This window comes from Ochotona curzoniae, unplaced genomic scaffold (assembly GCF_017591425.1).
Source record: "Ochotona curzoniae isolate NIBS_2020 unplaced genomic scaffold, NIBS_Ocur_1.0 contig_1014, whole genome shotgun sequence".
In the NCBI taxonomy this organism is placed as follows: domain Eukaryota; kingdom Metazoa; phylum Chordata; class Mammalia; order Lagomorpha; family Ochotonidae; genus Ochotona; species Ochotona curzoniae.
This window is the reverse complement of record NW_024464920.1, coordinates 14,810,305-14,822,377: the sequence shown is the minus strand read 5'-3', so window position 1 is coordinate 14,822,377 and position 12,073 is coordinate 14,810,305.

The following is a 12,073-nucleotide window of genomic DNA, read 5'->3' as shown; positions in this document are numbered from 1 at the left end:
GGAGAGGAATGAAATGGCAAAGGGTAATGGGGAGAAAAAAATGGAAGTTTTCACATTCCCCCATACAAAGGACAATACGTTGGAACAAATTCTGTCATTTTTGAAGACTTAACAAAGTGTTACCCAAGTGCCCGGCCATTCCTTCTCCCAGCATTTCCGTGTGTGATGAGATTAGATTATAAACTTGCTTTTACTTTCAGTCTGTGTTTTTTATGCATTTGACATTTGTTTTTGTCTTTTATTTCATTTCACTTCCTTGAGCCACACTCACCGAGTTAATTGAGACAGATCCAGCATGATAGCCTTCCGTGCGTCCCAGCTTAACCTGCTGACACCAAGCAGATCTCTGCGCTGTCAGGGCGCACACCACCTCCAGCACGGATTTTTCAAATTCATTTCCATACTAATAATGCCCCCAGCAAAGAAAGTAAGATATAGAAACTCCAATCGTGCATGATTTTAAACCAGGCGAGCTCAGCAATCTGAAGGCACCCCAAGATGTCTGAAATGAACCATTTCAGGACTCCACTTAAACAAGAACATTTTTACAAAAATAAAGATGCTTTGACATACCGAAGAAGGGAGGTGGAAAAGACTGAAAAGTGGGCAGCCTGACAGCTCTCCTGACAAGGGAACCCCCTGCACTCTATCTTTAACCCAACCTGTGTCATGTCTCCTGATTAAGCCTTCCGAGGCAGCTGAAGCGCACCCGGCAGTGCTGAAAATGGCAGCGCCACCCACACTGAGAAGGCTGAGCTGCAAAATTCTGCTCCCCTCACCCCCGCCTTTTTTTTTTTTTTTGCAAAAAGTATGCATTTCCTGAGTCGAATGGAAGCAACCTCAAAAAGAGAACACACAGAAGCCGGCAGGTCTTCTGAAATGGCTGCATTGGTGGTGGTAACTTGCAAGAGAAACACGCCCTAGAGCCCTAGCAAGTGAGTGGCCTGCAGACATCGGGGAGCAGGCGTAAAACCTGTGTTTGCTCAGTGCCAATCTGCTGAAAGGGCTGGAGGAGATGTGACAGAGTTCAGACAGAGCCTCCAATACTCCAGTTACTTACCCTGCGAGGAATGAGAAGGATGAAGATGGAGCTCCACGCGCAGGGCTATGAGATCTCCCTGAACCTCTCAGCTGCCAGTGTAACCCGAGCTGTTTCACCTCTCTGAGCCTTGGTTTCCCTCCCCTGTAAAATCAGACTGAGGGCAGTGTGTTTTGCAGGCTCACAGTTAGAAGGGACTTCCGACCCAGAGTAAATGGTGCTGGCTACATGGATACAGTGAAGCCCAGACCCTGAACATACCCCAGACCTTGGATTTGTTCAAATAGCACGTAGAGTGAGGAACCAGAGGGGCTTTACACTGGGAGACTATATCACATTACTCATTTTGCCAATCAAATATTCCAGCTGCTTCCCTAGCTCTGATGAGACCAACACCCGGCTCTGACTTAGAATACTTAAGGCTGCAAGGTCTCTCCTCCCAATACATGTTACCTGAGCATGCATGTGTGAGAACAGGCTCCCTGGGGTTCTTCCGTGCCCTCTCTCACCCTACCCCCACCAGCCCACAGCCAGAAACACATGCTGTCCCAGTGCAGAGCCCTAGGCGACTGACCCTGACCCCAAGCCCCAAAGGGCAACTGTTGGACTGAATGGAGTCTCTTATTAAAAATTAATTTCTGTCAAACCCGATTACGTATGAACACAGCCTCATTGTGATCCCCACTGTGATTTCTGGAAACAAGTATCAGCTCTACTCTTGCCAAAAGCCAGGGGCAGTTTAGGACAATTCTGAATCTAGATCTATGAACAGAGGGGCAGACTCCCCAAGGCTCACAAAGGCGTTTGTCCCCCAGGACACAGATCTGCCCCATACTCCGCTCCCCCAGGGGTATTCACACAGCAGAAAACCGGCTCCTTTGTACCAGCAAATCCTGAATACTAGTCCGGTTCTGCGCCTTCAAACAGACTGTGCTTGCCTGAAGCTCACTTCGTAAGAAAGAAGGATGACACCACTGCTTTAACCCAGTTCCCAGGGGCAAGCGGGGAATGCATCAAATAGATTCCAAGCTTGAGAAACACAGAGAACAGGTGTCTAACAAGCATCACCCTCCTCTGCCCTGCCACCTCCTACCATCACCCTGACCTTGACATTCCCCTCTTCAGATACCATCTTCTGCAATGTTTCTGCTAAATTTGGGTAACAGAGGAAGAAACTCCGTTTTCTTAATAGCCGTGGGTTAATGTCATCAAAGCTCACAGCTTTACAATGTCTAAAACCAGAATTACATATTTAACACGATGAGAAGATCTTTGTTTTCCCTTCTGCATTGTTTCTTCTACCCTTACGTCATGAAAATCAAGGAGAAGCACGAGTACGAAGTTCATCATGTCCTCTTCATTTCCCGCTTCATTCATCTTCAATATTTTTGCTAACAATGACTAGAATACTGTGTTGTACCACTTTTGGTGCAGTGGAAAGAAACAACTTTCAGAATGTTATTTACTGAGAAAGTGTGAAAAGACTGACAGCACCTGGACAGAGTGTGATGGCTCAGTGGCCAAATCCTTGCCTTGCACCCACCAGGATTTCATATGGGTGCCAGTTCATGCTCCAGCTACTCCACTTCCCATCCAGCTGCCTGCTTGCGGCCTGAGAAAGCAGTCAAGGACAAGCCAAAAGCCTTGGGACCTTTCATCTGCGAGGGAGACCCGAAAGATACTCCTGGCTGCCGACTTCAGAGATCAGCTCAGCTCTGGGCCCTGATGCAGTCGCCTAATGGCTAAATTCCTCACCTTGCACACTCTAGGATCCCATATGGGAACCAGTTCATATTTCGGCTGTTCCACTACCTTGCAGATAGAACATCTTTCTGTCTCTCCTCCTCTCTGAAAATCTACCTTTCTAGATCAGCTCAGCTCTGTATGTTGTGGCTGCTTAGGGAGTAAAACAGCAAACAGGTCTTTCTCTCTGTATCTCCTCCTCTATAAACCTGCCTTTCCAATAAAGGCCGACAGTATCTAATAAGATGAACATGGCAAATATGAAGAGGACGTCAAGGAGCAGACAAAAGTAATAATCGGATGAAGAAGCTCTCCGTCACTCACCTTGAAAAATTGGTTCAAAGAGTAGGATTCAGCGAATGTAAACCAATGATTTTCATTGTGGTGTTGTTGACCACAGTGAAAAATTACAAACTATTCCTCAATAATAGGTTGGGTAAGTAAGTTCTGATACAGTCATATAATCAACTACCTTGTAACAATGAGGGGTTTAAAAAAAAAAAGACAAGGTAAAAAATAATTTACAGAAAGAAGTTCCATAAATTGCCGAGACTGAGAAAAAAAAGCCAATTACAGAAAGTATGTGAATGTAATCTCATTCATGTCAACATAAAAATAGCTCTAGTTATATCAGCTTTTTAAAACCCAAGATGTTTTTTCAACCTTGTAAGTGGTTATCTCTGCTATAAAAGTAATTTTAAAAATGAGTATCCTCAGGAGTGAGTTTTGAAATTTGAGCCTATACCACATAATAATCACCAAGGGTCAACATGATGGCCAAATGGAATAGGCAGCTGCCTGCAATACTTGCATCCCATGTGAGTGCCAGCTAGGAGTGCCAGCTGCTTCACTTCCATTCCATCTCCCTGATAAACCATCTAGGAAATCAGCAGAAAATGGCTGCAGACCTGGGGCCTGGAGTGTTGGGGAGTGAACCAGCAGACAGAAGGTGCATGTGGCTCCCCTTCTCCGACTCTCGCCTTCAAATAAGTCTTTAAAAAGTTAATAGCTAAAAAAAAAAAAATCTACAATGTTGGAAAAAAATAACACATTTCTAAATAATCTATAGAACCAAGAAGAAATAGAAGTCAGAAAATGTTTAACTAAATAATGAAGATATAATTAATTCAATCTAATGGGATGCGGTTAAAACACTGAAGAGAAATTCATAACTGTGAACACTTTTATAGAGAAAATGAAAGGTCTAAACTTAAGGATCCAGTTTCCATGTTAGAAACTATAAAAACAGCAAAGTAAATTAAGTTGGAATGACTCAAGAGTAGAAATCAAAGAAATGATAAAGTTAAAAATTAACATGAGAAAAGAGTTGAATGAAGTGCCTTAAAGTTTCGCTTTTCCCCAAAATTTCCGTTTAAGTGCATTTATTTCCCATCCAATTCCCAAACTATCCTCTTCATCTGCTTAGCAAACTCCCTTATTTGCATGCTTCCCCTCGTCCCTCACTCCCAGAGCGTAAGCAGTAATTGTATGTATTACCTATTTGATGGAATGCAGTTACCTAGACCCTTTACAAACATTTAAAGGGCCACAAAGTACATGATACTGTGCTTTCCATCTGCTTTGCATGACACTATTCACATTCTACGAATGCTGATCGAGCATCTTGTATGCACGAGCATCATGCTAAGAAATGGCAAATTAGGGACCACCACACCTGTGTAAACTGAGAAACTTGAATTTCAGAGGAATCTAGTAGTTAGCATCAGATATTATGGATTGGGTAAAAGTTTAACTCTTCTCAGGCCCAGCACAATAGCCTAGCAGCTAAAGTCCTTGCCTTGAACGCACCAGTTCTAATCCCGGCAGCCCCGCTTCCCATCCAGCTCCCTGCTTGTGGCCTGGGAAAGCAGTCGAGGACAGCCCAAAGCTTTGGGACCCAGAACTCACATGGGAGACCTGGAAGGAGCTCCTATTGGCTCAGCTCCAGCCATTGTGGCCACTTGGGGATTGAACCATCAGATGGAAGATCTTCCCGTCTCTGCCCCTCTCTGTGTATCTCTTTCCAAGGAAAAAAAATATATATATATATGTATATATGTATATATATAAATCTTTAAAAATGCTAAAAAATTTTAAAAAGTTTAACTCTTCTCAAACCCTAGTTTTCCACAAGTAGACCTGAAGATATTGCATGTAACACATGAGAATGCCAATATTTACATTAGGAGGCAAGGTTCTACACCACGGTAAAAAGACAAATTGCCATGAAACCATGTGAAAACCAACTTCTTACTCTGCTTAAATAATTCAAAAAGCTTTGCAGAAGAGAGGGGCATATAAACAGAGTGGAAGGCAAAAGTGAAGTTTGCCAACAAGCCTGGCAAACATCATCACAATAACCCTGGATGGATTACCACCACGGCTCCTACACAGAAGACGACTGGGGTCAAGGGGGTTGAGGAGCCTTCCTCAGGACCAGACGGTTACTATGGTACATGCCAGGGTCTGTGCCAAGCATCTCCCAGCCATTGCTCTCATGGCAACCCTGAGGTTCACACAGCCTCCCCAGGTCCTGCCAGTAGCTGGGCAGTGGTGAAACTGAAAAACACCCAACTTGCTCTTATTTTCAAATCCCAGGAATAGGTTCTGTAAACATTTTTTGGTATAGGAATCCAAAGTCCCTGATTCAAAAGAGAAAGACGGCTTCAGGAAGGAGAGAATTTATAGATTTATTTTATTTATTTAGCAACTTAAAGAAGTTTTGGGGGGGCAACCTACATGGCGTAACAGACTAAGCCGCTGCCTAAGGCACTGGCATCCCACAAAGGCACCAACTGGAGTCCTGGCTGCTCCATTTCTGATCCAGTTTCCTGCTTATGTTCTGGAAAAGCAGGAGAAGACTGCTCAAGTCCTGCACCCATGTGGGAGACCTGGAGGAAGCTCCTGGCTCCTGGTTTCAGGCCAGCCCAGCTCTAGCCATTGCAGAGAGTGAACTAGTGAACATAACACTTCTGCCTTTCAAATAAACATAAAATACACAATAATCATCTTTAAAACCAATTTTTTGAAAAAGAAATTTTGCTTTTCCAACCAAAATACATTCTCAAGACGCCTAAAATGAAGTAAAAAAAAAAAAAATTGATCATCCCTGCATATGAAAGAAATAGGATCCAACACACCAAGAGCGAAATCTCTGCTCTTAAACTGTGCTTTCCTTATCCCCTCCCTGCAGAGTTGCACCTCTTCTGTCAAAGAACTGCTCCAACTCCAGTGTCCCTTGGAAGGAGTCCCTTGAAGCTGTCCCAGCTTCCTGTTTTTTGGTGACCTACTGATGACCTCAGAGCCCCACCCACTTTCGTGAGGGCCTCTCCAAGCCTCACATCCACACATCCGTGGATTTCATCTTCCTTTGGCCTCAGCGGCTCCTCGGAACCACGCTCTTGCCACCATCCCTCCCGTTTTGCCCTTTGGCTTTGCTGGCCCTTCAGGGCAGCAGCCCCCTCTCCTCCTGCAGCAGGCACCTCTTGGGGCAATGCCAACGCTTTTTGCTTCTTAGAAGTTCCATTTTATCTATGGATCACATGGATAAGATGCCAGATCATGTTCTCTTTTCATTATCATGACTTTGAGGGAACAATCCTTCAACTTCTCTTCCCCAGGAGTCTGTTTTCTCATATTCTAGGTCTCACCTGATAATCAGACTGTAAATGGCCCTATCCTTCTGATGAGCAAACCCTCTTGAAAAGTCAAAATCCAAGAATCAAGGTGCTACATCAAAAAATTCAATATTGAACAAGTGAAGAATCAAACAATGGGAGTGAGAGCATTGAAAGCCTCGAGCATGCACCCCTCCTTCTTGCCTCCCAGGAATAAGAGAAAAGTCTTAGGCAAAAATAATCTCCAGCAGCAAGGTCCTGTGGTTCTGATGCACACCCACGCAGAATGCCAAGGGCACTCGGCAGGCAGGAAGCAAGCTGCACAGGGGGTGAATGGCTGTGCAAAGCATTCTGCAAATAAGCTACCAAAAAATACGTATTTCACCAAGTTTGCAGGACAGGGATTTGCCACAGTGGTTAGCATTCCACTGGAGATGTCTGTAGCCCAGGTCAGAGTGCCTGGGGTTCAAATCCTGGCTCCACTCCCAATTCCAGCAAGGACTGGCTCCCTGCCACCCTAGGGAAGAGACCAAGATTGAATTCTGGTCTTTCATTTGATGAATGATGCAGTAGATGGATGACCTCTCTGACTCTGCCTTTCAAGTGAATTGTTAATGTCCGTGTTAAATTCACCCATGTTATAATGAGCTTTCAAAATTCTCTTGTTTCTCTTAGCGGTCTTCGTAGTAAACATTCCCCCACACAATAGTATAAATCTGAATTTCTGCACCAAAATGAAATTAACTTTCATCTAGGGCAGCCTTCAAACATCCTTCCTAGGAGATGGAAAAACATAATCCAACTTCATTTCTTCCATTCCTCAGAGTACGTGCCATGCAGGGCTGCACGTTAGTGGCCACCAAGCAGGAAATGTTTAGTAAACAGAACCTGGACTCCATTTATTGTGAGTTTACTTTAAGAAGCCACTTATCTCTCGTAGAAGGATTTCCCTTGCCAATCACCTTTTGGAAAAGGCCGGGGAGACACTCCCTGAAGACGTGCGGAATCCTAAGGCAACAGCCTGTGCACGGAAATAAACAACTAAACTATCTGTATCTCAGATCTTCCCTTTTCCTCTCAAGGACAATCACTCTCTTTACAGCAACTGAGACACACAGGTGTGCACATGGACGTGCGTGTACGCACACCAGTGCACGCGCACTGCCCTGTCTCCTCTGTATACCCATTGAAACATGGCCGTAGTTTCTTCAACAATGGTTTATGCTTAAAACACTCCAAATATAGACTCCTTTGAGGTAGAGGGGCCCTTCAGATTCATGGTGTTCAACATTCTCATTTGATGGGGTGATGCCACTGGGTCCTAGTCTCTCCATTGCAAAGCCTTTAGATGGCTCCAGCATTTTGAGATAAGCCACAGGTTCTCTCTCTGAGCTCTTACAGTAGAGGCAGCAAAGGCTCCGGGATCCAATTTCAGCTCCATTATTTACCACACTGGTGATCCTGAGCAAGTTAATCTGTCTCAGCCTCTACTTGGACATCTGCAAAATGGAGATAAGATGGCTGTACCACTGTGAGGTTTCTTCTGAACTCCCCTGATCTGATTAGAAGCAGAGGCTTCCAAAAGCATTTGTTATAAATCCTCTCTGAGGAGTTTGGTAACCAGGCAAGATTGACTCATATCTACAGAGAGTAGAAACCCAGCCCCAAGATAACACAGCACCTAAGCAGATACCAAAAAACAAACAAACAAAAAAAAAACCTGTCTCCTATCTATTCTCCAAAGGGTTCATTTATCTTTCCTAAAAATGCATTTGTTTTTTCATTAACAACTTTCTCCCCCTCTTTCATCTATTAAGCCCAAATAAGCAACCTCTTATGTCATGTGCTTGTGAATGCCCAAGTACATATGTGAATAAAAAGTCGATCTTTTCCCCCTGCCGTTCTATCTCTCATCAGTATTATTTATAGTACCCTGAAAACCGAACCTAAGAGGTCGAAGAAAAGGTTTTGCTGCCCAACACAATTGAAACTGGAACCTGGCAGCCTGGCACCAGGGCCCTTGCACTCACTCACTGTGTGGGAGTCATCCCCACCTCACAGGAAAGATACCAACCATTGGGGCAAATGCCCTGCAGATGGCATCCTGCCTGGTAGCCAAGAGAGCTCAGTACACGGGAAGGCCACTTGTACTATTAGAAAAACCTGTGTCACTGTGCTGTTTTAGAAGCAAGGGTGTCTCCCATCTCATCAAGGGATTAGAATAGGGCAAAAAGTCTCACGTGTCAGTAATACAAGTAATTTGGGGTTTAATTAGCTGTAAACTGCCTAGAGGAACAATTCCGGGAAACAAAAGCCAAGAGTAAGAACAGCAGAGAAGAAAACTGTGAGAGTTACTCGGCACCCTCCAAAGGGCCTCCACATCCCAGCGACCACAGAGAGAGAGTTTTATTTTGTTTGGTTGGTTTTATCACAGACCAGGAACACTTGTCTTGTCTCTAACGTAAGGGGTGAAGTATGCCATAAACTTCCTGATTGCTGCATTCAATAATACGGTGGTGACAAATTGAACTCTCAGTATACCCCCATCCTGAAAAAAGAGTGACGCATCAGAACAACATCCACGCCGCAGAAGAGACACAAGCGCTCAGTGAGACCTGGGATTTAGAGGTTAACTTGGTGCTGCAGCGACGCCAGCATCCCCTCTGACAGCGAAGGTTCTAGTCCCTGCCGCTTTACTTCCGGCTTGGCTGCTTGCAAATGTTCCTAGCAAAGTCAGAAAAAGCTGAGCCAAGTGCTCAGGTCTCCGGCACCCCCATGGGACACCCGGATGGAGTTCTTGGCTCCTAGTTTCAGTCCAGCCCAGTCTCGGCTATTGTGGCCAAGTGGGAAGTGAAGCAGCAGGGAGAAAGGCTCACCACCCTCTCTGTGATCCTGCCTTCCAAACAAGTAAATCTTGAGAGAGACCGAGACCAGAGATTTTGAGTCAACCTATGAACAAACACCAGTTTCACCACAAAAACAAACAAAACACCCTGACAGCCTTCAGCAAGCTTCTTAAAGTCTCTGAATGTGTTTCCTAGTGCTGCAAGCGGTAGATTTAATATCCCCATGAAGCCTACCTCGTCCGACAGTGCCAGCCTCCTGGCGATTCCATAGTGCTTATTCTTGGGTACATTGACAAACTCGTGTCCCAGCTTAGCAGCCTTTTGCTAGAAGTCTTCTTTCACAACGTTTCTTCCTCTTGCGCCCAACAGAGAGAGAGAACAACCCTCGCGCCTTGCCTTGCTCTTTTATAGGAACAGTCCCCGTGGCTTTCCAGGTGCCTGAACGTTAGGCACTTTGCATGCGTTTTTCTCATTGACGCCTGATGGCAACACCGGCAGGAAAGAAGGAGCCCCATTACTCACACATAAGAAGAATGAGTTGCCCAGGTGAAGCTAGTGGGCTGAAGTCACACAGGTGCTGGTATTTAAGCTAATATTTGAACCTACCTGAGCCTAAATCCAGAGGCGATGTTCTCACGACTTGTCACTTGCCTGGTAGCCATTACCACTTGCATGTCAGGTCTAAAAGGTCGAAATGTGTGCCTGCTGCTTTCCAGGGTCCAGATCAGGGGAGAGCTTGTGCTCTGACACTGATACAGATGCGAATGTCCCAAGGACATCTTAACTACTAGGCCAAATGCCCACTTCTAATCTTTTCTTTTAGTTCCATTTTTCCATTAATGTCTTCAATCCCTTCATATTTCCATGAGAAGTTCATTGTTGTTTTTTTTTCAATGTCTGTATTTCAATTGATTTAAAAATTTTTTTTAATTTTTTATAACAAACTTTATTATTATTATTATTATTGTTGTTATCATTTTATGATACAGTTCCATAGGCCCCTGGGATTTCCCTTATCCCCTCCCCCCCACCTAGTTCCTCTATATCATTACTAAAGTATAGTTCTTCATATGCAGTCATCTGTACGTCATTGTGCGCATGGACAATGGCAGAGAGTCCAGCATCCTATTGTCAAGATACAGTAAACAGTTTTGTTGTAAGTGCATCTTTGTCTGGAAGTAAAAATGCATACTATATTATATCCTCACATCTGGATATGTTAGTCTCCGTTTCACAGCTACTGTACATCCCCTCAAATTAAAAGTCATATTACAAAATCAACAATAGAAAGAAAAATAGAAATTTACAATGCCATTAAGTTAAATGACATGTTACTAGATATGACAGTCTCCATTACACAGCTACTATACATCCCCTTAATGAAGAGCCACAAAATAAAATCAACATCAGGGAGAAAAAAGAAATTAACAACACCGTGAAGTTAAATAACATGCTATTAAATCACTAACATGTAGCTGAAGAAATGAAAATTAAGAACCTTCTTGCAGAAAATGATGGTACTGTATGATCTATTGGTTTTTAAAATCAGATTCCACTAATATTGCAAGTTGTTCAAGATCTCATATGGGTAGACCCACTGGGATAATCATTGTTTGACCTGAGGATATATTAGAAATTATGTGCTTCATGAATATGTACCTAAGTCAGTCTTGCTCCTCATTTTTCAAAAATAATATTAAAAGCAACCATAAAGTGAAACTGCAAGGCCCGGTGCAACAGCCTAGTGGCTAAAGTCCTCACCTTGCAACCACAAGGATCCCATATGGGTGCCAGTTTGTGCCCTGGCTGCTCCACTTCCATCCAGCTCCCTACTTTTGGCCTGGGAAAAGCAGTAGAGGATGGCCCAAACCTTGGGACCCTGCACCTACATGGGGGACCCAGAAGAGACTGGCTCCTGGCTCATGGCTTGAGATCGGCTTAGCTCTGGCCATTGTGCCCACTTGGGAAGTAAACTAGCAGATGGAACATCTTCCTCTCTGTCTCTCTCTATAAATCTAAAAGCAAAACAAAACAAACAAACAACAACAACAACATAAAACTAGTGAAATGGCAAATCTGTAGTCGACACTCAGGTACCCCAGCAGTTGAAAGAGCAGCCAACCTTCATGAACGTCCTGAAGGTCTCCCAGAGCCATTTGAGGGCGAAGCAGCCACGCTCAACGGGAGCTGACTGCACTGTGACGACCTCAGGAAGAGAAACCACCTCATGCTCAGGAGCCGGAGGCCTCTGAGTGCAGACGTGATCAGCAACAGGATGATGGCATCATTGTAGACCATTCCCCGAAGAGGTCAGTCCCATGCATTGTGGCAGTCACAAAGGCAAGCATCAGCAGGAAGGATGTGAAAACAAAATACAAAGCACCGTCTTAGCAGTGTTTGCACACACGCACACACATTCACACAGAGACACCAGCATTCATCTGCTCCAGAAATCCTGGCTGCACTTCCAGCCATTTAGCCTCTGAAATGTCCTAATGAAACTGGAACCAAGCCAGAGAAGGCTGCTTAGAATGAATAGGGTTTGCAAAGAAACCAAAGAGACTTGAAAACACCTGAGCCTGCAAAGACAAAAAGAGAAGGGTTGGTGAGCCAGAGTCAGTAAAATCACAAAGGGTCCTGACACAATGAACGCACAAACATCAGCAATGCAAAGACGCCCTGGTGAAATGAAACTCAAGAGCTTCTGAGACAATTTATTTTTTTTTTCAAGTGCTGCTCTATGGTACAAGTAATAAACTAGAAAAATAAAATCATCAACTCTAAGTCTAACACTTGTGAGCCCGTAAGAGCTGATGATGGGTGCAGAT